This window comes from Larus michahellis, chromosome 7 (genome assembly GCF_964199755.1).
Source record: "Larus michahellis chromosome 7, bLarMic1.1, whole genome shotgun sequence".
In the NCBI taxonomy this organism is placed as follows: Eukaryota; Metazoa; Chordata; class Aves; order Charadriiformes; family Laridae; genus Larus; species Larus michahellis.
In genome coordinates, this window is record NC_133902.1 from 39,194,298 (window position 1) to 39,218,977 (window position 24,680).

The 24,680-nt window shown below is 39.6% G+C and overlaps 1 protein-coding gene and 1 long non-coding RNA gene across 4 annotated transcripts in view; one reads left to right on the plus strand and one right to left on the minus strand.

Annotated features, from left to right (window-relative positions):
• Nucleotides 1-24,680, plus strand: part of LOC141746152 (uncharacterized) — a 136,046-nt gene that overhangs the window by 35,264 nt on the left and 76,102 nt on the right. Inside the window, exons 1-2 of one of the 2 annotated variants that reach the window (XR_012588245.1) lie at nucleotides 22,784-22,877; nucleotides 24,445-24,608. This is a non-coding gene — a long non-coding RNA (uncharacterized LOC141746152). Of the gene's footprint in view, nucleotides 1-22,783; nucleotides 22,878-24,444; nucleotides 24,609-24,680 lie in introns of those variants that run through there. The other variant, XR_012588246.1, reaches the window with a different exon arrangement.
• Nucleotides 1-24,680, minus strand: part of B3GALT1 (beta-1,3-galactosyltransferase 1) — a 216,873-nt gene that overhangs the window by 15,763 nt on the left and 176,430 nt on the right. The window lies entirely within an intron of this gene.

A 24,680-nucleotide genomic window follows, 5' to 3' on the forward strand; every position in this document is an offset into this window, starting at 1 on the left:
GCTTAGCAAATTTCTTCCTAATATGTGTGTATGTGTGTTTGTCTTTGTTTCCCTAAACATAACAGGGCCCATTTCTGTGGGCTCATTATGCTGCCAGCACATTTTGCATTCTCTTTTTCCTATTGTGACTAGTGAGGTGTAACCATTGCAATTGCAACTTCTCAGAATAATTGGAAACTCTCCACTTGGCTTCTCTACCTGTAATTGTGTTGTCCCTAGTGGGCTGACGTAGGTGTAAATGTAGACTCATTGTCTATATTGAAGGATTTCTCAAAACGTAGGCAAAGTAGTGTTATGTAAAGGATGGCCTTAAGCATGTTCAGAGCTGAAAAACAGGGAAAGCAGTCTTCCTCCTCCTCCCAGTTTGACTGTTACTCAGACTCTACTGTGGCATGGGTAAAGCTCCAGAGAAGATAATGTGCCGCTCCAGAGAAGATTATGCAGCGACTTGTGCACAGCACTGCTCAGTGCTTTCTGTTGCTCTGCTTTGGTGTGTTGTGCCGTTAGCATCAGTGATGCCGAGGATGGCTGTCTGCCTTGATTCTGCTGCAGCTCAACAGATAAAATCTCTTTTTATCGCCCGCTTTTCTTTGGGATGTGTTGGCTTCTGCTTGGATAGGAATATAATGCACTACTGATAGAAATTAACTTTGAAGCAATAAGCAGTAAATATATTCTGTCACTGTGCCCAAAGGGAATCATATGATACCTTAGTTATTCATGTATTTGAGGCCAAGCCTTAATGAGAAAGAGAATATACAGTGTAAAAATCTAGATTGCTTCTCTTAGCTCTCCATCTGTGGACCTTCAAGAGCTTTATAAACACAAGCTCACTGAGCAGCTGTATACCCGAAGGAGGCAGGTAATACAGTAATAAAATCTGCCAAGCAAGTTAAGGGTCCAAATCTTCATATATACCTCAGGGTTGTAAGAATTATATATAGCGGTTTCACATAGAGGCATTCTTCTGGGAGACTTTTTCTTATAGAAGCAACATAAGATCAAACCCCTCTTTTGATCATTTTCCAAACTTCGTGGGTGCTTAGTCTTTGAGTAGAATCAGAAGAGATTGCTGTACAAATAACATGAACTCAGACCTCCTCTGGAGGAAGGTGTTGGCTGGAAACAACAGGGATCTCCTGAGAACATTTAAACTCTGTGCAGGTCTCCCTCAACATCCCAAACCCTTCTTTCGCTTTCAGCAGTCTCCTTTCAGCATTATTTTAATCTGAGAGATCTCTTGAACAAAAGAGATTTTAAAGCAGTCTGCAATCTGTGGTTCCATTTATTATCTGCTATTCTGATATCAAAGGCACCACGAAGCAAAAAGGATATGAAATGCACTAAAGCAGCTGTCAGGCCAACTGTTGTGGGATCGCACAGGCCATGGGAGGAACGCTGCTGTGTGACCGAATGCTTGACGTGGGAGTCCCTTAGATGTCACAGCCAGTGTCTCCTCTGGCGCTTTCTATCTAGCGAGGAAGAAGGTGTGCTCTGACTCACTCTCCTCATATGGAAAAAGCCAGGAAACACAAACGTTGATACACACATCAGTAACCCTTTGTCCTGCTTGGGACAAAAGAATTGATGTCCTGGCAGTCTCATTCAGAGCAGGATAAGAGCTGCTGGAGAGGCAGGGGGTGTCTGGATAAAAGGAGAAAGGAGGAGAGGCGATTCTGCCTGGGGTGTGTGGAGTGAAGCCTCCCCATACTGTGTGGTTCAAGGTGGGCAGAAGACAAAACAATCTAAATGCACAAAATTTCAAATTATTCTCTAAAATCCTTTCTTGCTGCTCATGCAATGAAGAATAATGCCCCATAGCAAAGAGATGTAAATAATTTCTTGATGGTTTCTTTTGGCTGCGTGGTAACAACGGAACTAAGAGCTGCCCAATACGTTTAAAGAGAACTTCAATGTTTTATTATTCTTTCATACTCTTAAGAAAAGCTCTCTCTTTCTCTGTGCTTTTCTTTGAACAAATTAATTTGCCAGTCTATATAGCTCAGAGTGCATGTACTTTGCAAAGATGCTGCCATCTGACATTTAGTTTACTTTCTAAACTGTGATCTTAGACATATATTTCAGGGAAAAGGAAGCCAAGTGGTTGAGTCTATTTTCCCTTTGTGTGAACAACAATGGGAATAATTCCAGAACCAGGCAGCTGTCTGAAATGCCAACTGCAAATCACCTTTCCAGTGAGGCATTAATTCATTCTGTGAAAAACATGCACAAACTGGAGAAAAGAACTCCGTTTCAATTCCTCCCCCTGTCCACTGGCTGGAGCAATTAAACTCCAAATAGGAAGTTTTTGAGATGATTTTATGTCGCATTTTTTATTTTACTTTTTCTAACGCCTATTTCTGATCATCTCCCCTCCCTCTCAGCCCCTTGCCACACATGCCTCCTGCAGAAGATGGGGGAGCGGCAGAGGGTGCTGCTGGTGGGGTCAAGGCTGCCAGGAGGCAGCCCCTTGGCTCCAGCCTGGACACGGTCCCCCCTGCAATCAGGAACCCCTTGGGGTTAACAGTCCCTGCCTGTGGGCAGGGGAAGCGCGAGGAGAAGGAAGGGGGTCGATTTGCCCCTCCCTGGCTGTTTGTGCGCTGTCTTTGGAGATGGGTCCTTTGGGAGCTGGGAAATAGTACATGAGACCAAGATGGAAAACATTTCTTTGCATCTGTGCCTGAGACATTAGAGCACAGTGTGTGTGTGTAAGCCGGCACTGCCACAAAAATATCCATACATTTTTTAATACTTTATGATTAGTTTTAGTCAGAGCTCCCCAGTCAGATTTGCCTCATGGTCACGCAAAAACTGGGATCAGCACAGCTAAGAGGCATTATCAGCCCTGAAGGGAGAGGATGGGGCAAAATGGGGCAGAGCTGTTTTCACAGCCACACTTCTGCCTTAAATGTTCATCAGAGAGCTGAGGGCTCCCTTGTTGCTCCGGGGACTGTAGCAGTAGCCCCAAAGTTTCCTTATACAAGAATAAGACCAAGAAAACAGTTCCTTTCTTCCTCTTGCAGCAGTTGCAAACAAGGAATAAACTAGAATTGCCTATTAAATATTTAGTGATGATGTGGATGCCATCCAGTGATGACTGGAATGGTTTGGAAATCAATTCAAGCACTTCTTGAGAATTAAAAAATAAGTCTCCCTTTTTTCATTTTTTTAAATTTGCTTTCACAATACCTAGTGATTCTTTGTATCCTTTGACTCTCCTGAGATCACTGTGAACTTAAACTGGAACCTAATTGGATTTTAACAGGAAACTTGTTCATGCATATAGCAGCTTTAAAGGGCATGAATAGTATAGTGATTGAGAATGTGCTGCTATTTGAAAGATTGATGTGATTTTCTGATTTTGATGTAAAATGAAAACATAGTGAGAGGCTGTCACAAGCTTCTGAATCAGCCAGATTCTTTTTAGAAGCCGAAGACAGCTCTTGGCTCAGGTAGGCTATTCTCCTACATGTGCCTCTGCCAAAACAGAGTGTGTGTGTCAGGGCTTTTTTGCTGTTGTCTTTTTCTCCAGATGGTGTAACGAGGGCTAGACTGCTTGTTGCTTGCCAAAGGTTGTATAATATTGTGGCAAAATGCAATCCCAGGCGGCAATTTTGAAGGTAGCATATCAATCACTTACTCATCAGGTTCCTGCACTTCTTGCGTGTAGGGTCAAACCTTTGTCATCAGGCCAAACCTATTTACAAGTTTCATCCAAATGTTTTGAGAGTGATGAAATTTGGTATGTTTTCCCTCCATCCACTGTTAGGATGGTAAGAGCCAATATGCAGCCGATCCTTTTTTTGTTCTTCTGTACCTCAAACCTAAGTTGCTAAATCCCTCAGGTCAGCTGAAAATACTACTACCTTGGATTTGTCTGTGATTTTTCTCTATAGTACTTCTAAAGTAAAAGCAAGTAGTATTTGGTGTCACAAACAATTTACTTCCATAGTTGTGATTAACTAATTTATTAGCTTTTGAAACACACTTTGAGTTTGGTATTTCCCAGGAAACATTTAAAAATAACTTCTTGCAACTGAATGAAGTTATAATAATAAATAGAGATAAAAATGAGAGAGGATAGTTTTCCAACTAAAGGGTATGTAGTTTTTTACTGGATTGATATCTGAGTTTTCCTCCTGTTGACACTCATCTTCAAATAAACCTGATACAAATTGCACCTTTACTAGGCAACAAAATAGCAGAATGATCCACCTTCTGTCTCTTGGGTGTTTGAGAGGGATTAAACACATCTAGGAAAAAAGTTACCCCCGAGAGTGACAGGTACACACACTTTAGTCACTGTAATCTAGAAATTTTCCAATATAGAGAAGTTTAGAGACAAAAACAGTTGGGGGAAGTCAATCATCTCTGTCATCTTTCAGCTTTAGCTTCTTTATTTGTCATAAACGCTTTTTGTTATAGGGACTGTGTTCATTCAATCTCACAGCGATCCATGATAGCCAAAGTGGTGGTGACTTAAAATTAGTGTACTGATGCTTATGATAATAAAAGCAATTTCAATATGGTAATACGCTGCCTTTTTAAGAAACTACTACAAATAGTCTCTGCCATGTAGCAGGAGAGAGCAGGATATTCAGTATTACATAATGTTTTTTAAACACTTCAGAATGACAGCTTGTATGAAAAACACATGTAAGAAGATTGCTTTGCCATGAGATATAAAACATAGCAAAAATCCTCCAGAGAACAAGAACTGTTTCTGAGAGTGATCTGACAAGCTAAATAAGAGTAGGGTTGCTAATTTAGGCTGTCTGAAAGGAGTGTGGATGAGATTTTCAGCACCTTAGTGATATAACAACAGACAAAATCTACAACCATTCTTTAGATGCCCTATACACTGTATTTGGACCACCAAAAGGATTTTCTGCCTCAAGCAATACCATATTATTATCCTGGCTGGCAGGAAACAACTTGTAAATTATAGCTATATCTGGCACATATGGAAGAAAAGCCATCAGACGGTATCATATGTGAAAAATGGGTTCTCGGTTGCCTTGGTCAAGTAACTAAAAGTTTAGACGTATCATCTTTTAATTTGAGGAATGATGAAACCAGCAGTGACAAGAACAAAACTGCAAGTTTCTAAAAGTAGATATATTGAATTGAGAGGTAGGTCATTTGTCAGCCACCCCTGTAGATAAAATAAAATGGAAAACAAAAAAGTTTGCTTTTTATCACAAAGCCAGAGACTGCAGCACAAGATTATGTATTCTAAGGCATCTACCTCTCTCTGTGTACACCTCTAGTGACGCTGAAGAGGGTCTTAAATTTCAGCATGCTCCAGCATCTCAAGTTCTGGAAGGAGAGAGAGACTGCAGAGAGTTGTCTTTATACAGCTGACATCTGTAGCCTCGAACGCCGTCCATAAATTAGGCTCCTATCAAGCAACTTAGGGCAACAAAGCTGGTGAGGGGTCTGGAGAATAAATCTTATGAGGAGCAGCTAAGGGAGCTGGGGTTGTGTAGTCTGGAGAAAAGGAGTCTGAGGGGAGAACTTATCACTCTCTACAACTACCTGAAAGGTGGTTGTAGTGAGGTGGTGGTCAGTCTCTTCTCCCAAGTAACAGACGATAGGACAAGAGGAAACAGCCTCAAGTTGCGCCAGGGGAGGTTTAGACTGGATATTAGGAAAAATTTTGACACTGAAAGGGTTATTAAGCATTGGAACAGGCTGCCCAGGGAAGTGGTTGAGGCACCATCCCTGGAGGTATTTAAAAGACGGGTAGACATAGTGCTTAGAGATAGGGTTTAGTGATGGTTTTTGTCAGAGTTAGGTTGATGGTTGGACTACATAATCTGAAAGGTCCCTTCCAACCCAGGCAATTCTATGATTCTATGATAACAGTGCCCCTAGGCATCTGCCGTTTAAAAACTGTCCTTCAGAGGGAATGGGCAATCTTCTGTAGAATAGATTATGCATTTTACAGTCCCCATAAGAAAGTATAGGTACCAAAACAATTAAATCATCTTTGTTGGTCCATCTCCTTTAAGTCTCTGAAAATCTGCTGAGAGAAGTGAAGTTATTTTTGCAGTATTTTTTTATATGTTGTTTAGCTGTAACTTTACCTCATACATGCAGAAAAGGAATATAGCAGAGCATTTCAATTCTGCCTTTCTTCTACATCTGGCAGTTAATCTTGAGTGCCCACATAGCCTATTAAACTCATTTTGTTATGGCTTTACTATTGACATTTAAGATTAAATGCCAGGGAATGAAAGAATTTTTTTTTAAGGACTATGACTTTTTGTTTCAATACAACTTTGTCAGGACCACAAGACTGTAACAGCCTGCTGTAGTGTGTTATTTCAATCATTTCTTTCTACTTGGGAAAAATACCTCCGATTAGCACAGCTACTATCCCTTTGTTACAAGGTTTATACAAAATTCGGCAGTGTTAATACAATTGAATTTAATGGGAGCTGTGAATGCCTGGCACTATCTTGTTCCTTTTTGCAGTCCTGACTTATCTTCTCTCATCCGATAAGCTACAAAGCAGGATAACTCCTTTATGAAAACAGTGGTGAGTCTTGATGCTACAACACTACAGTAAAAGATTTTTTCAGTGCTAAAATGATGCTTTATGCTGGTGTTCACACCCACCCAATCCTCAATCAGTCTGAAAAAGATGGAGGCCAGACACCTGGGATGCTTTAAAGACTGGCCTGAGAGCACCCACCTGGGACTGCCCTCCACGTGGCCAGCGGCGCTTGTGAGCACAAAACCCTTCTGTGGGGAGGTCTGCTTCAGGGCCAGTCCTTCTTGTGTTGGCTCTGGGGCAGTGTCCCAGCAGATTTCCCACCAAAAATCCAGAAGAGTCCGTGGAAAGCTCATATTGGATTTGGTATTGCTATTGGCAAACTAGAGATGTACCACACAGATCACTATTTTTCAATATTTTCAGCTGGCAGAAATGTAAAATCCTGTAAACTCCATTTTTATCTCCCTATAGATAGAATATTCTGATCCAGTGCGTCCTAGAATTGCCTTTAAATACTTGGTACTTTCTCTGAAATTATGATAGTGAAGGACAGCGCTGAAGTCATCGACAGATATGATGGATTTAGTGAAGCCTTCAGAGTGATTTGCATGTCTAGTGTTGGCCTAATGGTAATTTAGAGCTCAGCTCATCTAGATGAAAGAATTTTTATCAAAACTATTCTGGAGAAGACAAGAATCACTTAATTTTGTATCTTAAAAGTGCTGCTGTGTTATCAGATGCTTTTGCAAACTTAAAGCATTTACAGAAAACAGCTTCTTGCTATCATCATCCCTAGCATTATCACTTTTCTAATTGGACTTGAACGACTCTTATTCTAGAATAAACTACACCTTTGGCTGTTACCTGCTGCGTAACAGACCACTGCAGTTTGCATCTGCTTCACAAAATGTGTCGTTCTGTCTCGTTAGACTGAAGATATCAGAGAACACCATACATGGCACTGTTTCGGCTGCGTCACTGCAATTCTTTACCCCTCCTCTTTCTTACTGTAACTTGTCCATTACTTCTAAACTGGTCATGTAAAACTATTCTGGACTGGTATCTTTGAAGCTCCCCATGAACGGCCAAGTGCTTGATTGCAATGGTGGATGAAGTATTTAAATAATGATGGGAAGCAGTTATAGCACAATAATTGTGCTAAGATTTCAGAAGTCAATAATGATTTTAGTTGCTACAGGTTTAGGGTAGCATGAATGTGATTGTAGATAGCATTATATTTTGGTATGCTTCATGAAATAAAATTTTCTGGTTCTGTGTCTCACTTTTAGAAGTGGTAGGGCACACGTACGTGTAAGCTAAACTTTTTCAGTGTTTTTTCATGGTCTGAAATAATCCCAAGCTTTCAAAGGCAACGAGTGGTAGAAGAGGTGCTTCGGAGGTGTTTATATTAATTGTGATTATATGCACCTAATAATACACTTTCTGCTCTCCTGCTTGATGGAAACTTTTTCTTGATGTCCACTGGATATTAAGTAATTTAATGACTTGATGAGCAAGAACAAGGTGATTGCAGAAGTACTCTCAGACCACTAAAACTGAGCACACAGCTCATTTTGCTGGTCTGCCCATCTAAATGGGGCATTTAATTACAGGCATTGCATTTGGGAGGAGTTCTTTGTTTTACAGCAGACGCCTGATAATGTCTTCTGGAGTTTTCTTCTTCTGCCCTGAACAGATGGATTGTATTGAACGTTATAGCAGACTTTGCCTGAGACTTTGCCTGAACAATGTAGTTGTTTGTATCCCAGAGCATAAGAAAAGACCGCGAGGGTGCAAGCCTAGCCCAGGTATCTATTGCTGAAGTCTGCTAGAAGGACCCACAACTTGCACGTAGCTTGGAGTGCAGTGCTTTCTCAGTGGCTAATGAAAGGGTTTTGGGTCAAGACTGCAGCTGTCTTTACTCCTGCTTTTGTGACTTCTAAATCTATATATGAGTCTCAAGCTGCTTCTTGTGCTGCTGTTGTTGCTATCATCTCCATTTCTTCTCTACTGGGATGGGTCTTGTGACGTTTGCAAGCTTTTTGTTGCTTAATCTCTTCTTGAAGGGCACCCAAAATAGTATTAAATAGTGAAATGGCTTTACAGTATATTTCTAGTATGTTTTCAGGCCTGTTATGATTTTTTTTTTTAAGGTATTTTGAATAGAGCCTAGACTGATAAGTTAGAATCCTAAGAAACAGAGCTCTTTACTTTGATCCCTGTGTTGCTTCACGGAAGGCTAGTTAACTACTGAACATCTGCAGCTTCCTACCAGGGACGTATAGCAGCGTCTGATCAGCAGCACCTGCACAACCATGGACTCCCAACATGAGAAATCCAGTATGTCTTCTCAGGAAAGGCTAATTTACCAAGGTCACTTGAAAGTCCTGCTGATGCCTGGTTTTCTGTCTCCTGTGCCTATAATTGGCCCGGGCAATGCATGCCGGTTTATATCTAGCAACATGCAATGCTTTATTTCTCTGCTAAAGGTTATGCTGTTTAACTGACTAATTGTTCAGTGCTGACAGGCTAGATTTAGCAGTGGCAGCTCTTGGATTTTAAGAAGATGTAGAACATTGACTTTGTAAATGTAACATCTGGCTTTTCCTATTTTAACATATGATAACATTTAAAGAGCTAGTCAGTCTTCTGGAATTTTAAATACCAGATGGGAATATTAATATTCCCTGTATAGTGTATCATATCTAGTAAATACTGAAAGAAGTGGTGGCTAACTCAAAGAGGACCTGCCCTTTTCAACTCACAAATGATTGTGCATTCGTTTATGTTGCTACTTTTAAAATTCTCATTATCACCTCTGTCCTGTCACCACCTTGTCCATGTCCAGCATGTCTGCTTATCACTGCTGTAGCACTTTCTTTAGGAGTAGATGCTGCATTATTCTTTTGTTGGCACTATGGTGGGAGTTAAACTTAACAACAAATGGTAGTAAGGAACTGGGCTGTGCCCAGATCAAGATTTTCATGCTCTCAAGCACTGCGATATAAACACCATTATTTTAAAAATAAATAAAGTCCTTACAGTCTTTACTCTGCATTAGAAAAACAGCAATGTAAAAAACAAGCAGACTACAAGCAAAACAAAATTTTTAAAATCCCGATGATGGACTTTTGATAATCTCGCATACAAGTGCGCTCTGTTTTGTGTTCTGTTATCTGTTGTGCTTTACAAGCAGGACAGAAATGAACGTAGTCAAGATAAAGGAACTCTCAAATTCTCCTAAATGACAACTAAGCTGCAGCAGACACTGCACGTGCAGCTCCTATGCGTCAACTGCTACATCTAGTCTGCAGTGGGAAGAGAAATAATCTTTCTGATGAAACAGCTCTTTAAGATAGATGGTTTCAGTAGTGGTGATGCTCGGACACACGTAACGGTAAAGATACACAGTCCCGTATAACAGCTCATTAGATAGTTGCAATAGTTGTTGATCAGTGCCATGTTCATATTTTCAGGCTTTAGCTAAAGATCCGCATCTCCTTTAATGAGGATATTGCTTAAAGCGGTGGGAAAATTAATGATGAGAATTTTGATATGAATGGAACCCGAAAAGTCATATTAATTTAGATTTGAACATGTTTAGATGTGAAAATGTTGATTCATTTTTTAAAATGAGGCATTTTAAAAGCTTTGAAATACTTTAATATGTCTTACTTTTGATTTCTTGTCATGATTAGAAATGTAAACGCTGAATAGCTGGAGGAAGAGTGCCTGCCCACTTGAGATTTACAGCTCACTATTGCAGTCTCAGAAATTCAGATCCTCATCTGAGCTCCAAACCTTTAAATATTTCCTTTTGTCTTCTAACGTATAAGGACATTCCTTTGAAAGTATCAGATCACATAAACTGCATAATTAGTACTGAATTCCCTGTATAAAGAACAGTGATCTAGAATTGTCAGACTGTAATCCTCGTGATAAATTTGCTGCATAGCCATTAAGTTATTATAGTATCATACAGATAAGTGATTAAAATAAAAATGGAACTCGTGTTATCTGGCGTTTTCAAACTGTGGTTTTGATGGACAGTATGAAAACAGGAATAGTGAAAGAAGAGTTTTATATTCTTCCCATTTTGCTGACCTTCATCTTTATTTCTAGCTTTTCCGCTCAAGTATCAAAAGATCTAGTGTAATAAAGGATGACAGGAAGCACATCTGACAAAACTATCGCTTGGGTCTTGTTGAATAAAACACTCAGTGGAAATGCTTCTTAGCGCCAGCAGGTTAGCATTGAAAGTGTAATGGTTTTAAAGGAAGTCTAAACATGCCTCTGACAAGTGACAGCTCCAGATTTTAAAATTAAGATTTGAGATAAAGATGCTGGTGAAGTTATCAAAAGAAATGTACCCAGCAGTTGTCTAATGCACATGCTCATGACAGTACTATTTGTCTGTAAGAAGATCACCTGCACTGGTGATCAAACGCTGATGATGCTGGCACACGTTATGTAAAGCAGAAGCCCTGATCATATTGTCGGTCCCACAGCCAGGGTTCTTGCCCTTCTCTTTTATACAAAAAAGTTCCCCTTAGTTGGTGGGATCAGTTTGTCAAAGCTTTTAATTAACAGTTGTTTCTGTTCACTAGAAAATAAATCAGAAAAAAACCAGCTTATAAGGGCTATTTTATTTTACTTATTTGTTTTCAGTTATAACCACGCTAAATACTAAAAATACTGAAGGCTTATGTTTTAGCTAAGCTGTTCTGGACAAAATTCTCAAAACTACAGATACATCTTGAAGCCCAATGTAAGAGTGTAAATTCCAGGCAATTATTTGGACGTATCTGCACATGCTTCCCACATGGGGGTTTTGCATACCACGTTTGAAAAACCATGGACACGGTACAAACTGAAGTTGACTGCTGCTGTGAATTAGTCAGTGTGTTTGCACAACTTTTCTAGTGTTCCCCAGCCTCTCAAAGCCACAACACCAGGGAACATTGTGTCAACCTCTGATGCCATCAGAAGAGTCTGTTCTTTACAGGTAATGCTGAATGCAGAATCCTTTTTCTGTGCTTTACATAATATGTTCGATTACTTTGAATTGCTATTAGTATTATTCTAAATTGAATTGAGGAATACAGATTTTTTTATGGATTATGGAATACGATGGAATTATTATTATTATTATGGAAATGTTATTCTAATATTATGGAATACTGTGTCCAGCCCTGGAACCCTCAGCACAAGAAGGACAGGGACCTGTTGGAGCGGGTCCAGAGGAGGGTCACAAAGATGATCAGAGGGCTGGAGCACCTCTCCTATGAAGACAGGCTGAGAGAGTGGGGGTCATTCAGCCTGGAGAAGAGAAGGCTCCGAGGAGACCTTATAGCAGCCTTCCAGTACCTGAAGGGGGCCTACAGGAAAGCTGGAGAGGGGCTGTTTGCAAGGACATGTAGCGATAGGACGAGGGGCAACGGTGTTAAAACTGGGGCAGGGTAGGTTTAGGTTAGACATTAGGATGAAGTTCTTTACGATGAGGGTGGTGAGACACTGGCACAGGTTGCCCAGAGAGGTGGTGGAGGGCCCCATCCCTGGAGACATTCAAGGCCAGGCTTGATGAGGCTCTGAGCAACCTGATCTAGTTGAAGATGTCCCTGCTTACTGCAGGGGGGTTGGACTAGATGACCTTTAAAGGTCCCTTCCAACTCAACACATTCTATCATTCTATGATATCCAGACACTTAAAATACAGGACTACTAATATGGGCTCCTTGCCATTTTTTATTGCTCAGGCAGCATTCAAGGAGGATCAGTGTCACTGGAATGAGAATTAAGGTCTCCTCATCACTTCACTCATTTTACATTTCTCTTGGGAAAGTTATCTTTCTGGGAATCATTTTTCTTCCTCTTTTCAAAAAGGGATATCAATGAAACTTGGAAATTTGAATGTAGATTTCAAAGAGGTATGTTTAAAAATGTGAAATCAAGTTCAGTCATCAGTCATCAATACTGGCTAAAAGTGTGTTTTGTTTGGTTTTTTGATAACAAAGCTTCAAGATAAAATAAACAGAACATTGCTTAATTTGATAGGTACAGTTTTAGATTTAGGATTCTTTTAAAACTTCAAAAGAAAATGCCTCATTTTTCTCTTAAAAGCTCTGGTATGAGGTAATTATCTAAAAGTTGGGCTGTTTCTTATTCAAAGATATTTCTGGTCTCGTTATCCTTATGCAGACTCAACTCCCATTGGAATCATCCTGCACTTTGCTTCTGTGACTAGTATGGGTTTGAATAAGACACTAAGATTTCCAGGAGAGTCATTGTTACTCTTTTTATGATTTGCCGTATCTTCCATTCCAGTCCTCCTTTATTATGGCAAAACTACTACCCAGTTTTCTTTTGTTCCAAAAATCTATTCATTCTTTTTTTAAGAGAACAAAAATGCAGGGGGAATAATATATCTGTATCAAAGGAAATGAATATTTGTGTCTCAGGGAATACTTCTTTTTAAAAGTTCCTTGAAAAACTGCAGTAAAATAAAAGCTGAGGGATATTCTAGGTAGACTGCGGTGTATAAATATCTGCATTTTGACCCAATCTGTTTTAAGCAAATCCATTAACAAGAATGTAATTCGTTTGACTTTTACATTGGTATAAAACAGCAGGCAAATTAACTAGATGCTGAGTATTATAATTTCTCCTGGCAGTAGATCATACGGTGAAATAATTTTTCCACAGACACCCTCTCCCTGCCTTCTAACAACCTGCTGTTTCTTGCCACTGTTGTCACCAGAAAGTTCTTACAGACTAAAATATACTAAGTAAAGCAGACATTAGCCAAGAAATAGATGTAAAAGCTGCCACAATAAACACTCCCTATCATAGAGTGGCCCATACACATAGGATTTCCAGGGTGCAACAGACTTCATCCAGTGCATCAGATGTCCCTGGGAAAACTCTTTAGAGACAATGAAACAACTGCTATGCACTGGGTGAATTCATTCAAATACGTGAGAACAGACAAAAGCGTATAGTTGTGAGAATACAGCTTCATCTTTAACATCATCCTTGCATGGAAAAGAAATTTCTTAGGACTCTTGGGTCCAAATCATATATTCAGTAGATACTGTTTTTTATAGCACATTGCAGTTTTCTGTGTAAGATGCCCTAGGTGTTCCAAGGACAATAATTAATTGGTTATCTGTCAAGCTTATCCCACTGGACCTAATCATCGCCTTTTTTGCTAACATTCCCTCCAAAGGTGCTTTTTCTTTCAAATGTTATAAATGATTACCATAATTAATTTAAACATGGGGATTTGTTTGCAAGCTACCCGTAGCCCGAAGTCTGTGGTTTCTTTTTCAGACCTTGCTGGTGTTGCACGCCTGAAACCATGTCTGTTCTTTTGTCTGCTGTATAATATTATCTCACAGAAAGTGCTTCCTCTCCCTACAAACTGAGTCTTACTTAGAAAATTTATTAATTAGTTCCCATTATCCTTCCTCCATCACATGTTTCCCTCTCTACTTACACTTTTATGTGCTTTGCTTTGCTTGGCTTTGGTTTTTTTTCATTAGACTGTGAGCTTTTGAGTTCAGGGATATAACTTGATCTAACTGGATATCTTCTGATAAGATGCCAGCAGGTAGTGCAGAACACAAATAGTAGAAATAATTGTCTATAAGTGCTTATTAATGCAAATATATCTCCAGTACTTATCTAGAGTATTTTATTTCAAATTTTCTATTTTGATCTAAAAGTTCTCTTTGTATTAGACTCTTGCTCATCCGGCCTGTGAAGTTAAGCACTGAAAGTTCTGCTGCTGCCAGGGGGTCAAGGAGAGATGTGTCACCAGCTAAAAGTCAAGCTGATAATTTTTAGTTGCTGCCGGGTACTCATTTGATGAACCTCCATGCAGGACAGGTGTAATAGGACGTTTGTTTAATGTTCCCTAGCTTCCAGATGTCCTTGCCATGTCTGAGCAGAGCACTGACATTTCTGTCATCAAGTTTTAGTTTAGAATCTCAAACTTTGAGGTAGTTTGAAACAAATGATTCTGTGAACTTTATGACGATGATTAAAGAGAAAAAAAGTTCTACCCTCTCCAGAACATTAATGACAGACCAGATTACACATCTTCCATACAAGAAATAAGATTAACCACTTTGAAAGCCAAGGCATTTCAATAGGAGTGAAATTGAGCTTTTCAGAGCAGACTATCCAATCACCTCACATAGCAAGCAAATCACTCTGCTGAGTGGTTTTATAATGTGGAATGCTTTTGGAGTGCTATTGCAAACTTCGTATCATCCTCAAGCACAAACCACCCTACAGTTGCTATAGAAATGACCCTATTAGGGACAGCTGTACAAGTGACAAACCTGCACATAGATTGCCAAATAAAGTAGTACAAATTCTATGCAGTAGCTGTACTTTTTAAACCTTTTAATATTGTGAAATACCCTTCTCTAATGATGCTCATGTTGTTATTCCAATAATAGATTACATCCAATCACTTCAGGATTTTAAAGCTAGTCTGGAAAAACATCAGAAAATGTAATTTATTGTGCATTTGCAGCCAGCTGTAGCGAGTGAGTTGACAGGCATTTCCTCCTTCTACAATCTTTTGGATCCCTTTTACCATTTGGTCATGAATTTGGGAAGAGAGATGTCAAGCCACTCTACACTATTCCCACAACTGTGCTGGCGATGTTTGCTGTCTCTGTCAAAGGGGGATAGAAAAACATTCATTTTCTTAATAATCAAAATTAGAGTCCTATTTTATCAAATTGCAACCTGTTTTTGCGCATCTAACCAATCAGACCTATGCTGGAGCAAAATTCAGTGAGCAACCCTCACCAAGTGTTCTTCCCAAGCTACTTGTTTCTTTTAAACCTTCTTATAAAGAAATAATGACATTTCAGCATACATTATTTAAAGTCCAGGCTTGAGATGTAACTTTTCATATTTTTAAAGTTTTCGTAGTTTTAAAATCTTTGTCTTCCTCTTCAGGGCCAGGCAGTTTTGCAGGATGGAGAGAAAGGAGGGTATGGCTACGTAGTTAGCTGTTTTTACTTTCTAACTTGCTAGTAAAAAACTGTCATTGCTTTTCAGAATATAAACAACCATGTGGCTCCAACACAGAGGGTGGGCAGTGAAAGCTTAACGTCTGCCAGCAAAATGCTTTTGCCCTAACCAGTTGAGGTTGTGTCTGCCAGTTGACTTAACCTTACTGTGACCTGTTTATTCCTCTGACTCTTTCTGAGGAATATGGGTCTAAATTCTGCATATATTACCTAAAGCACTTTGAATATTTGTTTCACATTATCGTTGTAGCCTTCCTTATCAGCTGCTTTTAATCCTCCGCAAACATGGTTTAATAGAAAGCATAGGGAAGAGAACAAAGTGATCTAAATCTCTGTGGGGATTTGCATCAGTGATGTTAGTACAGGCAAAGGACAAATCCCCCAAAGCTGTGGATCCCCAATTACAGGACTTGCCTTGTGCATGCTGGAGCAGCAGGAGCCGTCAAGTCTGCAGCTGTCCTCTGCACCGCTGCCATTGGCTCACAGAGCAGAAACTACCTTTGCTTTGAGCCCCTCCTAAAGTTTGGTTTTTTTGAAGACCCCCCCAAGGGGTCTTCACCCTGCAGTGACTGAGAAGCACGGTGGGTGGAACGACTCATTCCTCGCTTCTCCTCACTTTCAGGCTTTACTCTCCTGTGCCCTTGTTGTAAAGCACCAGCTAAATCAATGTCTGTGTGGGGAAGGGAAACGGATGTTCCCTGTTAGTGACTTTTTTCAGATTTCCCATCACCGAAGCCTGGCAGAGACTACATTTATAATTATGCATTTTTTTGTTGCCAAATTATAATGCAAAATGCTTATGCAGATATTTTTATACATTTACAGTATTGTCTGTCAGTTGGGGAGTTTGTAAAGATGGACCTTGTGAACTCTGGACGATTTTATGGAACTGTCGTATCATGAATGCTTTGATATGGACGCGATCCGTGATACGCTGTTAAGGCAGTGTTGTGCCTCTCTCAGAGCAGGACTGTGGGCTGGGTGAGGAAGAGGTGAAATAGCTGTGCTTCTGGGCATGCTCGTCAAAACATGGGTGTGGCGATGTGAACGTTCAACCTCTAAAGATTCCCGGCAGAGCTTGAAGCACTTATATCCTTTCATTGGAGTTGCAGCAAGCCTAAATTCCATTCATCGTTTAGTATTCTAACGTTTGCTTTGAAACACAACTTTATTGGTTAATTATATAGCATGCCTCTTTATGTTCTCTGTCTGTAGAAAGTGTTTCCATAAGAGGTCGTAAGATTTCCTTTCATGTTACCTGATTTAAATCAAACCGCAGAACCATAACATGCTGTAGCCATCTGTTAACCTAAAGCACAGCACTATGGTACTGTACTATTATTTTTTGTTAACTTGATAGTTTGGTGAGTACCAAATGGAAGTGTTAACAGATGAAATAAACTAAAGCAGAACTCAGTTACACTCAATATATTATTGCTGCTCCTTTGAATAAATTTATGCTTTAATATAATAGGATCAGCCTTGACCTCTCACTACAAAATGTTGTCAGTGTCGTAAATAGCAAGTACAGTGTTCTATATGCATACTGTAATTGCAGTTAGACTTGACTTGGTGCCTTGTTTCACTGAAGTCAATAAAGTTACGTGGTTGAGCGAGAGCAAAACGTACTCCTTCCATTTAGACTAAAATGGCAAATTACAACTCTAAGTGCTTCTGGGAACATAGTGAAAGATGCAATAAAATTAAATTATAATTTATACATTGATCTGAAATAGGAAACTTTGAGCGCCCAGGAATATTACAGAAAATTGCAGCTACTAGTGTTGAAATTTTGGGCATGTTTATTCATTGCAACTTCATCACCTTGTTGCAGCTCATTACAGAACTTGAGGTTGGTACTGCTTCTCACAGAAGAAGAAAGCAGTTTTTGTCTAATGACCAAAGTAAGAGAGTGCCAGACTCATTTTTACCAGACAGAATTAAAAAAAAATTGTTGAAGGGAGTAAAATTATTTTTCTAAGATTGTTTCTTTTTGAACACAGATACGGGCTGAAGTTAAAAATATTTTATAATAAAATACCAGAACAGTGACATTGTCATCAGCATCATCATTATTTTAACTCAGAATGAAGAGGGTTGTGATTTATACAAGTCAGTACCTGTTCAACCGCATTAAATGAGCACACAAGACTTGGCTTTTTTCTATCTCAGCTTTTTCTGTTCATACTATGGTACTCTCTGATGTCATACATTGAAAAAAATGTAAGATTATATCCTCAGATTGTAACACCCTATCCAAGCGTGAAAAATCACCTACATGTATGTTTTAAAGACCAGCTTCTAGGGTATCTAATACCATTTTTTTCCAGAAGTACTGAGCACCAGCAGCAGTTGTGATTTATCAGGCACTCCAGAGAAGGGACCAGTTTCTTAAATCCACTAGACTTGTCTGCTCTGGATCAGAGCTGGATCTTAGACTATTGCTGAAGTTTTAATTTAGTGGGGTACATGCTGCATCCTGCAGTGGGGGAGTGGACACAATATCCTTATGATAAAGTGAAAAAGGCTTAGGAAGCCTCTAAGAATTGTTGCTGGGCAGTCCAAGGGACTGATAATGCTCTGGGGCCTGCGTGAGGAATAGCAAGTAAGGGAAGTGGTGAGATGAGGATTTTGTGTAGATCTTAGGAACTCAAAGAATTTGGTATAAGGTATAACTTATGGTAAAACACACTGAGATGAAGATGGATTGGTGGTGTGCCAAAAGTTACTGGCATAAATGTTGATTCTCGATAGAAGCCTAATTATCTCTTCTTCTTCATGAGCTTAGTTTTACGTAGGGAAAAAAATAATAATCTAGTTTTAAATATCAGTGTAATATTTCTGCAGAAGTGAATACTATGCATACAAAAAACTTGGACAGATCATCTGCACTGACTCACTCCTCCATAAGCAACTACTACTAATACCACACTGTGGGACCTTTCAGTGAGCAGGTGGGTGTGTGGCATTGCCCCAGGTTTTGCATATACACAAAGTGGAACATGGTGCCCTTTGGCTCCGATCGCTTTCTCCTGCACTCTCAGAGGCTGCGTGGGCCTTTCTGAATGCATGCTAGAGAAATATGGCTTTATACTGGCAACTTATTTTCTTCCAAAGAGTCATAGAGCAAATAAATGCCTTCAGCTATGGCTCTGGTTTTCACCTCGCAGAGAGCAAATATGGGCTGGTTAAATGGATCAAAGGAAAAATGTAGCTTGGCCGCAAGAAAAATAAGTTCTATAATTGATTGGGTCACGAGGAGCTCAGGGACACCTGCTCAGATGAAAACAGCATAGCATTCACAGCAGAGACGGGAAATCTGATCTAACATGGCTAAAACAACTCAGGAACTTCAGAGATGCGAGTTGAAACTAAAGTTAGAGGCAAATGTGAATAGCTTGAGCTGTGGAGGGACAATCTTTATGTGCTCGGGGACCACGTTCATTCCCAGGCAGGTAGATAGCCCAAACCACTATAGTTACATTTCCCATGAATAGCAGCTTTCCTAGGAAACCCTGCTCAATGCGACCAAATTCTCTGTTTCTCTGGCTGGCTTTCTTAGCCGACCCCTCCATCCAGCAGCCAAATCTGGCTGGCTCATTGTTCAGATCAGGGTTCTGGACTGATCTGTTGGCCATCACTAGTTGAAATTAATGTGAATTTGCAAGGACATATGAAGCAACAACAATAGAACCAGCCACATCCTCCTATACATTAGAAATGCAGGAAATCACGGGTTGAAGTTGCAGTTTTCAGGGAAAGCTCTTACTTTCTTTCATCTGCATTCTGCAAAGGTAACTGAACAAATATATTCTTTATGCACTAAGAGCAACCTAGAGCACCGTTGATGATAAAAGGAAAAGTCTAAAATCAGTTACTATGCCGATAATAACAAGTATGGCCTTTATGTCCCTTCTCCCCATACTAATGTTTATATCTTTTCCTACAAGTGCTCAGATTCTATTCCCCAATAGGATTCTCCTGGCAGGAAGAAATCGATGCAGCTGCCTCTTGCAGTTGCTAGTAAACAAGTTGTATTGGTCACAGGACACCGGCAGGTGATCAGGGTGGTTATGTGTATGGTGAGTTATAGTCCCCATTTACGAACTCGTGGGAGGACCACAGCCACCTGGAACAAATTAGAGCAAATGGCTTTAATGTGTTCAAGAGATGGGGCAGAAAATCAGGGCCCACCCAATGGTGGTGTTGCTGCAGGGAAACCTCAGGGATGTCAGCAGCCTCAGATTTCATCTAACAGGTAGCTGCTTTGCACAGCAATAAATTAGTAATGCAAGGGAGGAAAGAACCAGCTGTACTGACCCCAGCTCGTAAATTGCAAAAGGATTTGCAATTTACAAAAGGATTAGCCCATGCACATTAATTACCCCCTTGTATGTGTGGCAGGACAACATGAGTCACTAAACCTATGCTTAATTACGTGAATAGCGTATTTGAGTATGAATGGGTATGTATGTACCTATATAGAGAACTCTCTCTAAGTGTATCAATATACATAGTTAGCTATGGCTGAATGTTACACTTTATGTTGAACTTTGAAATGGATTTTTTTTTTCTAACTGGGATTTTAATGAGCCCACAGAAAATGCTCACTTTTCAGAAAGTCTGTGATTATTACAACAGTTTTCTCTGAATTAATGTGCAGAAACTGATCTTGACCTTATTTTCCAGACCTTGGCCAAAATGAAACTGAAGGGGTTGACAGGTAATATTAAATGACAACTTTGCACAATAATTTATTAGCTAATTTTGCCTACTTGGTGATGACTGTCCTTGTGCCTTAGGGTTATTTGTGTTTTTCTGTTATCTGCATTTTCCATTTAATTGTTATAAACATGCTAATAGTGTTCTACACATAAAGTCATATAAAATTTAGATTTATTTTATTTTTGTGGAGCTGTTAATTTTTTTTTTTATCCAGGTTTTTAGTGGGTCTGCAGGAAAGTATGGTTCTGGTTTTGATTTATTTCGAAGAAAGATTCCCAAGGGCTGGATTCAGTAATACAATCCATTTGTCTTAAGCACTGCAAAGGCTCATGGCAAAGCCCTGAAAATCAATTTTTTGAAAGACAGCGAGAAGTTGTGTAGCTGTACACAGGTTTTAGCAGTCCAGAACAGCGAGGATTTTTTTTCTTCTTCAACTAGTCTTTAAATGATTATAGATTTGTTTAATAGGATGATAATCAAGTATTTAAGGCTCAAAATATAGACCCTGTAGGTAGAAAAAAGTGGAAGATGTTTATCAAACTAAACAAGAATATATGCCTGAACTTAAAATAAACTCCCATCAAAGCAGATTTATTAGAATTTAAGATCTCTCCAATAGCGATGGAAATAAAACCAGAACTAGAATGTGACATTAACTAGAAATCATTTAATGCTGTGCTGCTGCGCTGGCTCAGTGCAAAATATGAGTGGCATTGCTGTCGAAAACGGAATCTGGAGTGGAATTGAGGAATAATTTGAAAAGCTGATAGTGCAGCGCACACGCAAAGATGGAGGCGGGGGGGAAGGTATTTTATTCTTGATGGCATTGCCTTGAATCCAGGCAGCTCCCCAGGGGCGAGCGGCCCTCTGGGGCAGCTCAGCTAACGGCCAGGCCTGAGCAGCCCCTGCTCCCTCCGCAGGGCCCTCAGCCGGTGAGCCCTGCCAGCCAGGCTGGGGGAGCTTTGCATCCGCCTGCCAGCTGGAGAGCCCATCAGAGCGCACCGGCCGCCCTCCTGGAGGTCTGCATCAGGCCAATGGCCAGCGAGGAGGAAGGGGTGCGCTGGCGGCGGGGGCCATCTTGGGAGCCCAGCGAAGTTGGGGCCAGGGCAGCCTTTGGTGCACAAGTGGCCTCGCTTGGTCACCAGCACAGCGCGTCCCATCTACCCAGTTTTTATCAGATTATAAAGGTTTATGAAATTACTCGTGTGTGAACTCGCTTCTGGATTTGTGATGCAAACTGTAGAATGAAAATGAGGCCTGGCGTCCTTTGCGTTATTCAGCGCTTTCCATAGACAGAGAAATTGGTGTCCTGTGAGACAGGTTGATTCTGGATTTGAGTAAGGCCTAACTGCAATAATCACGAAAAGTAAACAGGGGAAGTGTTGTGGATAATATTATGCAAAACACAATGAAGGAACTGAAGTACGTTTTTGATTTGCAATACAACAGGGAATATATCAAAAGATCCTGTTTCATTTTGCTTCTGTGGAACAAAGTCTGGGCGTTCAGTCTGTGTATTGTTTATATTCTAAATAAGTCCTTAAAATGTTAACACTGAAGTGGATTTGTTTGAACAGAATAGAGATACATTCAGTTCATTGGAAGACGTCACGATATTCAGTGATTAAGCTGAAAAATAATTTAAGTAGACTTTTATTAAACATGAGAGAACTAATCCATGTTTCAAAATATATTTGCATGGGTTTGAGAGAACTTTTGTGATTGAAAGAAGGTAAAAAAGAGGCTTAGAAGTAAAGAATTATATGGCACTGAGATCTTAAACAGACACTAGGAATTTAATCCTGTAAATCCTGTAGGAGTTAGAGGGCAGCACTTCAGCTGATAAATTTTTGTTGTCCCATTGAAGTAATTCTCGTGTATTTACAGTGGATGTCTGAAGATTTGTGCTTTCAAATTGCATTCCTGTGTCAAAAATCATCTCTGAATGGAAGTCTGCGATCAGGGGTTCACATAAATGCAGGTTGTATGACGCTTCTGTCTCCCCCTGCACACCCAGCTGTCTGGTGTAACTCCCAGTGCTGAAGATGGGGGCTGTACAGAGCCGGAGCTCAAGAGCCACAGTGCTGTTTTAAGGCAAGGAAAACTCAGATGATTCAGAAGAAATGGTGCAACACTTTCAAACCATGAATTTACATGCAAGAAAGCATCCTTCTCTATTTTCGCTCCCCTCCTCAGCTAGTCAGCCATGGCACAGCAAATCTGTTGCTGGATGTGTGAGATGGAGGAAGAGCTGAGAGCTGTGGTACCTTGTGCATGGCTGCATGCAGGGAGATCTGCCTGGCAGGTGTAGAAAGCCTTTTGTTGCCCCATAGGTATAACAATGATATGTTGGACTTTCTACGTATGTACTGTGGTACGCACTTGCCTAAGGACTTGAAAAGCCAGTGACAACCCTTCAGCTTGTTGAAAACTTAGTATTGCTGTGGCCTGTTTTTTGAAATGGATCTTTGTGGTGCTCTCTTTATTTCTTCTGTGAACCTGCTGACTGATATGTATGAAACGACTGAGATGAACATTTAAGATCAAAAGTAAACCAATTCATGTACAGACTCTCTTGCTACAGGGACTTCATAACTAAGGTGAGACACCTCGTTTTCTTCCATGTCACATTTTTTAAGTGAGATGGATACCATGTAAAAATTGACATTTAACAATATATTATTTGCTAAATTATTAGTGGGTTTGCTCCCTATTCTCTTAATAATTTTGGGGTACTAACTGCTAGCAAATTCTCCTTTTTCAGTAGTGGTGACTGCGCTTTTAGTGTCACAAAGAGATGTGAGTTGTGACATTATATGTAATTACATAGAAATACTAAAACCTGACATTTTAGTTTGCCTAAAAAGTAGGTAAAAGTGAAATTCATCAATATATGTCATCCTAGTTGCACCTATAGCTTGTGGAATGAATAATTTATATGATTAATGTAGTCTTTTTCTGTTTGTGCAATATCAATAATTAGGTCACGATTTCTTAACAGTGTTTATTTGCCAAAATGTTTTATCTCCAAGAAGGACCACAAATTTTAAAAAATTTTGCTGTGCTACTAAGTTGTGCCTGTTCAGATAAGCAAAAGAGTTGAGCTTTATTTTATTCATCAGGTAAGTTTGCAAGTGTTTCTAGAACAGGTTTGTGTGTGCCAATTTACCGTTCTATTTCTATGAATTCTCATGCACTCATTTTTGAAATTTGTTTTCTGTTTGTGCCAACAAAACTCAAGTACCCGAATATTCTAAAAAAAAAAAATAAATACTAAGGAGTCTGGTAAAAATCTAGTAGGTGACTTAGAATCTAAAAAAAATGGTCCTTTTTGGTGAAATTAAAAAAAAAAAAAAGGACAATAAATATTGCCAATTGGAGATTGAGCATTTATTTAGTCATCTCCTCATTAGCATTAAACGTGAAGAACTTCTGGAGACATAAAACAAAATATGAATTGAAAAAAGATGAATTACTGTAACCCTTAAAAATTTGACAGAGTATTGAATGGATTTTACAAATTGATTATAAATTCTCTGTTGACGACAAGGGTGATTCTGCTGCTCTTTCTCCCTTGTCTCGTGACTTTTCTCCTTCTTAGGAGAGGAAGTTTTTGTATTCTTTTTGTCATGTGTAATTTAGCAGTTGGGTCTGTGACGCAAAACCTCGATAAACTTGAAAAACTTCACAATATGGCACCAATAATAATATATTGAACAGTTGCAGAAGTAGAATGAAATTGGGGGTTTTCGTTGTTGGTTGTTTTTTGATTTTGCATTTTATTTTTAAATTATGAATCCTTAACTAAATTAGAGGTGAAAAAGAAAAAAAAAAAGGATATTGTAGCCTGCAATATCTGTTCTTACAGATAACAGTGTTCTTTGTTGTTATTGCAGAGGGTCCATTACAGTGGATCTTGCAGTGATGCTTAACAACAGCTTGACAATGGTTATGCTGGGACTCTCTTTTGATCTGGAACTGTGCTGACTTATGGGTAGACCTACAAGTGGCTCTACTTGTGAGATTTTACCCTGTGTTTTTAAACCAAAACTCTTCTATCCATTTTAGAAATTTCTGATGCTTCTTCCATAAATATTTCATTAAATATTTATTTGCCATGGAAAAATTCAAGGAAGCTAACATTTTAATTTTTCATTATCCACTCAGGTGTGACGTGGATCAGCAATTCTATGTCTCATGTGGTGTCATGTGACACAATGATCATTGACCTCCTGCTTTTCCTGTGAATGCCACCTAAAGGACACAGTGAGGAGAAGGACGCCTCACAGATGGGATGGCCCCACTTCATATGGGACAATATTAAGCATCGGGTGAGTTTGACTGACTATTGTATTATCAGAGAGATATATCACAATTAAGAAGCCCAGAACAAATGCAACTGT